Source organism: Ixodes scapularis, unplaced genomic scaffold (assembly GCF_016920785.2).
Source record: "Ixodes scapularis isolate PalLabHiFi unplaced genomic scaffold, ASM1692078v2 PGA_scaffold2__306_contigs__length_199485367, whole genome shotgun sequence".
Lineage (NCBI taxonomy): Eukaryota > Metazoa > Arthropoda > Arachnida > Ixodida > Ixodidae > Ixodes > Ixodes scapularis.
Window position 1 is genome coordinate 173,266,505 of NW_024609857.1, and position 6,413 is coordinate 173,272,917.

The following is a 6,413-nucleotide window of genomic DNA, read 5'->3' on the forward strand; positions in this document are numbered from 1 at the left end:
AGCATGCTAGAAACAATAGCGGGTTCAGACAGCATAGACTGGCTGCAGGTAGCGGACAGTATCGCTAATATATTGGCGCCAAATCGGCCAGGTCGTTCTGATATTAGTCTAATCACACCGATGTCGGTGGGACATTAAATAGGTCGGTGTAAATCCATTGTATCATAATCTTTCTTCGGACATTTTTTTTTCAGTGTCATTTATGTATCAGCTAGCTAGCAAAGTATTGCGATTTTCTGGAAGTCTTCAAAGAGATGTTATAAACAAAATCACTCTCTTTATACTATTAGTTTGTCAGACGGAGTTACAAATCTTTGAGCGCAACCTCCTGTGAGAAAATAGGACGGGACTGTATATCACGCAAGCTGAAACCATTCTGACATTGAGGTTTAGTACCTGTGTGTGCGCGCGATTGACTTCCGTTTCGTATTCTGATGTAAAACCAGTTATAGTCGAGCGTCTAAAGAAACAGTACCTGTGGAAACAATCGAGTCAATGAATAATGACAGGATGCGGTTTAGAAACTACCGATAAATAATTAACGCATGGCAAAGCTATCTCCGGGATTCATGCCCCTGTTCCACTTGCAATTGCACTGGAGAACAATGATCACCGAAAAAAGGGTGGTTGAGATTAGATTGAATAAAAAGTTAAGGCATTCTCGACCCCTTAAGCGGGAAGCGCGTCTTTAGACGTGTCTCTGTTGTGACCTTGAAATTGGTAGCGCGTCTGAGACACCGTACTGATACGGTGTCTCAGGATAATGTCTTATGCAGAACTCATGGTGCACAAAATGGAGTAAGGATTAACTGCAAGCTACAGTCCAAAAATCGCCACTAAATATAAGAACTGTGACGGTATGGTGTGTACATGTTCCGATATGTGGTCTATTTTAGTTTAAGCCGTGCACTTCTTCGGGTGGCCGACAGCACTCCTCAATACCTATTCTTTAGTGATACTCACACGAGGGTTTTGGCGAAGTTGGTGGTGTTTGATCCGATGCTGAAAAGAGACCATATGCTAGGTAAATAAATATTAAAATTTGTTCACCATAATTGTGCAGATGCACGCTTTGCACTTCCGTACTTGATATGTATTTATCTACTTGAAAATGTATTAAAACCATATATGTCCTTATAGTCAAGCTTTTCGAGGTTCGCCCGCAATTACATGCTTGTCGGCTACACATAGTTTTCCGCATCAAAAGCATAGCAATTTCAACCAATAATATATTCATGATTAGTCGATAGGAAAGGGCGGAATAGTGGATGGCTAATTCCTTGACTGTCCTATAGAAGATGCTTAACTTTCAAATAAAGTGATGGAAAAAAAGGAATGAGAGTTAGATGAGCGACATCTTCATGTATTTATCATGCTTAGTGGATATTAGGTGAGGGGATAAGCGTTATGCTAAGGTGGGTACTTAACTAAAATGTGTTCAATACATTTTTGAATTATTCGTTTAATGAGTACTGTTGGAATTGGGAGATATCAGTCGCTCAACTTTCGCATTTATCACTCCTTTTAAAATTGCGATAAGAAAAAGCACAGCAAGCACTTTCGCAATGACGCTGGAAGGAGTGATGTAGCTGTTTCATTCAAGTCTTCACTTGAGTCATAAGCACGCCCTTAAATTGGTCTGGCTTCTAATAGTAAATGCCTTCAATATTGCGATTTAAAAAAAACTAAAACAATAATTAAAATTAATGAATTGATTTTAGGTAATTCCTGAAACCCACCATAATAATTACGACCTCATCTAATATCTGCCGGATATGAAACATTCCCGGGGCAAGCAAATTTCTTCTAACTCTAAAATGCAGTAAACAAATTGATTTAGATTTTAACGTTCTGTAGACTGCAAATTACTAGCCTCCTTAGGCTTTGAAGCATTGTTTGCAAATTTGAGATACCTTTGAAAATATAGCAATTCGCGTTTCAAGTTTTTTTTTTCTTTGCAGAGTAATATTTCTTGGACTATTGTTTTATTATTAAAAGTTTTCCTCGAAAGCGCAAATCAATATAAATCAAGACATCAGGTAGTTGCGACAGAGTCAAAATGTTGAGCACTTGTGGAAACGGAAAGGGCGCGACAAGTTACACATCTCTATTTAGTATTTTTTTACGTTTTGTATGAAATGTATGGTAAAATGGTAAAAGGCCTTACTACAAAAAAGTATTTTTTGATTGAGCTACAGGTTACCTTAAAATTAACTCTTTTAAGAACCATCATTTTAATCTTATGTATATTATCATTGCAACTCCGTTATCTAACACATATGTTGGCTACGTAAGCTGTGGACTTATGTGCATTGCAATAGAGTCAAAATAAAATAGAGCTTTAAATTGAAAGTATCATGAAGAGGAATTAATATAACTTGCTTGAAATCTTGTCTTCGAAATACATATTAAATTGAAACAAAATCGTTATATTTTGCCTTGCACTAAATACAGACTGTGGCAAGAAACTATTAGATATGCTGCCCATATAAAATATTTGCTCTAACATGAACATACAAAAAATGGTGTTGTGTCCTCTGACGTTAGCTGCCGGCAGCCTTTTTTTACAAGAAAATCCCATCGTACACACCTAATAAATTTATGATCACAAATATTTTAGGAATTGGTTTTGCAATATGCACTAACATGTTTTAGGAATGTATGGTAAAATTCAGACATATCAGATTATACTGTTTGTTGTCCAAAACAATGAGAAAAAAAGGGCGAGTGGACATAATTTTTGCAAGAAGGTGTCAAGGTGGTGTCGTTAACCTCTTATACTTTCTTGGGACTTCTAACTTCTCTTTTATCGATAAAAATGTCTCTTTATTTTGTTCAACGTGTTCACGATTATATTGCTAAAAGGTTCAACAAATAAACAATTCGATTCTCACATCGCAAGCAATAGATTTGTGAGCAATGATTCAGCCTTATTACTTCAACCTTTTTTGGTTGAAGTACGTTTTGGAAATCCAAGCTTAAATGGCGATCCTTTGCATCGAAAACTATTCCCAAATTATTAGTATCTGAGGCATCATCTCTTCGGCCAGTGTTCCATTTTGCACCATTTTTACGTGTAAAACCGACAATATAAACTAAAAATAAGAAATTAGAGCTCACTTTTCAATGGGAGTTTGTGCATCAACGTATTATTCGTCTCAACCATTAAGATTTAAAAATTGGGTTTGAGCTATTTGCTCCATTATTGAATAAACGGTTAAAAAGCGTGAACAAACGGGGACAAGAAAGAAAAACGAACGACATGACAGGCGCTTCGCTCTCAACTGATTTTTATTAACACGATTGTCACCTATATATATATACACATTTCCCAAACCACATCGGATTAAATCGCCATTAGCCGACCTTCCCGAAACACCATCTCACTCTGAAGCAATTACAAAGACGGAGCGCTGAAGGAATTGTTTGCTTTCTTTGTTATGTAGAATGCCTCTATATTCTCTTCGTTTTTTTTTTCTTTTGCTTTTCTTAAAAACTTTGTGCCAGTCAGGTCAGGCTCACACCCACATCGCCTACAATGGTCTTCGAGATGGTCCCCCGCGTTGTTCCAGACGCACAGATTTTGTTCTCGTGTTCTATCATTGAAGCAGCGCCCAGTCTGCCCAATGTAGACTTTGTGCCACAACTAAACGGAATCTCGTACACCGCATTGGTGACGCACGCAGTATATTGCTAAGCAAGTTTCTTGAAACACGGTGTTTTTTTCTGCCTTATCGACACAAGACATATCCTAGCAAGTTTACACGATGCCGAAAAAACCCCGTTACTGTCGTAGCTACCAGCTACCTTTTTTTATATTATGAGATGAGGTATGCATGTATGGAAAGAATTGCACTTGTTTCCTTTCTTTACTTGCCTCGCTGCCTTTTTTACTCCTTTTTAGTTTTTGAAGAAGGCTCTCAAAACAACTAGAGGTAAGAGGTTGGGGGGGGGGGGGGGGGGGGTACCCCGCGTCTCTTAACCTTTTTAATTTTTGTTAAAAACTGATTTTTATCTGATGACTGCAACTTTTTTCCAGAGCCGCACTTAGACATGTCAAGGCTATACCCCTCTTTACCAGTTTAGAGTGAGCACTTTCAAAGAAAACCAGGTTCTTCTTAGTGCGCGGACAATACTGTCAACAGACATGTTCTTCAGAAAAAAGGATCGAAATGTCTAAAAACTGAATGCAGGTATTCACAGGCAACTTCCAGGTAAAATTAAGTTCATCTGACACCTCCCTAAACACCTTGACAATCTTCTAAACCGCTTTCTCCAAACCCGAGTTTGTATCTAAAATAAAAAAAATAACGATCTACGTATCTATACGTCTTTGAAACATGAGAATCTGCAAGCCTATTTGAAATTTGCCGCTCCAGTGATGCCAAAAAAATGTCACAAAAAACAGGGGCAACTGTCGACCCATTGCACACACCAGACTTTTGTACAAAATATCGCTCGTCAAAACTGACGCAGTCGACTATGGATGAAAGACTAGCAGCTCCAAAATATGATCGCTGCTAACGCCCGCGGAACTTTCAAATGTAATTTCTCCAGACTGTGAGTGTAAACCTGACCTGACAGGCACAATGTTTTTAAGAAAGGCAAAATGAAAAACGGAAAGAGAGATTATGGAGGTATTCGACATAAGAAAGAAAGAAAACAATTGCGTCAGCGTCTTTGTATTTGCTTCGGAGTAAGATGATGCTTTTGGAAGGTCGGCTCTGATTGTGGCGATTTAGTCCGATATAGTTTGGTTTTTAACACAATGGTTTTAATGGTTATTAACACAATGGTTATTAACACAGTGGTGTTAATAAAAATCAGTTGAGGGTGAAGCGCCTGTCGTGTCGTCCATGTTTCTTTATTGTCCCCGTTTTTTCCCGCTTTTTAACCTTTTATTCAACCGTTAAGGTTACTAATTTCTATCAGACAGTCTAAATATTTTTGCAGCAGTTCCTGCTAAGGCCGGAGTGGGGAGTAATGTTGCATATTTAATAGGCGAAAATGATGCGCAGGCATGACTCCAGAGGAATTGAGGGCTAGCTGGGTCACTTTGGGCTGGCTGCTAGGTTTCGGGGTTGCTGTCTAACCCATAAATGATGACACCATTTATTACAAACAACCTTTCTTTTCTCGTCCACTGCCGTTATACATATAAAAACAATTAATCACTCTTATTCCGTTTAACAAGTCTTTGTCCATTTCTTACAAAAATAAAAGTAAGCAAGTTTGCACTTTTAAAATTTCGTGAACTGAGAAAAACGCATGAACCACAATACTTTGTTAATAACAACTTCAAAACCTAAAACAATACAAAAGAGGAGACAAGATTACTACTTACACGAAGGCACAGCTTGTTGAAACAAGACAAAAAATGACTCAATGTGATTTGCACTGCATAAAAAATATTTGGTTCAGCTTGTTTTGAAATCGGTGAAACATCACACCAAAGCGCCATTTAATGCAACTATACACTTTTATCGTTTTTCGTGCCTTAAGTAGTCCTCGGCAGTAAAGAGATGCTGAACCGAAATATGAATTTCACAAAATGAGCTTGCAGAAGTGTTCGAGAGGGCGCCATCAACCAAGAAACATCACTCATATAGCCATATCTCGAGCGGATGGCCGTATTTCTGGAAAATAGAGGAGCGAATGAGGAAGATTTTTTAACGTCATCTTATCACAGAAGAGTTGAGAAGGAGCAGAAATGGCCTCCTCCCTTTCTTCTCTGTGCCCTCGCGTATTCAAAGCGAAATGAGGAGGAAATGAGAATCGCGAGGTCACGCGTCTTTTCGCCCATGTGCGAGCGCGCTCGTCTTTTACAAAAATCCGACGATCCGTTGGAAACACCGCTTTATGAGTGACATTTTGGGATTTGTAGCGTCCCGCCTATCGATTCTGCATTTTTTCTGAAATTCGATTTTCGGTTCAGCATTCCTTTAATGCATGTTGCCGGCGACAAAACCCTGAATGTAAATTATAATTAAAGCAATCTACTATATAGCATTACACATGAGGATTTATATCATATTGATATATCGTATACTTACATGTTGCTAAAACGAAATAAAAAAAAAAATACTAGGTTGAATTCACAAAAACCTAAGACACGTTAATTATGTTTTAGAGCCGTATTTTACGGACCAAAGAAACTCACTGCAAATGAAACGGGAAAAAAAGTTTAAAGACATATCTAACAAAAAGTTAACGCTTTTGTAGGCCATGTCGAAACACGTTTGTGGATATTACGCGCTATATAATAATTGTACATTATTATTTTAATTTTCAGCAAAAATATTGCAGAATGTATCTGAGAGTGGCGACTTCTTTGAAGTGTACTGCGTTAAACATAAAAGTCGCGGACGCTCCGCATGCTGTTTTGCTCGAGCGGATAAAATGTTGACAATTCC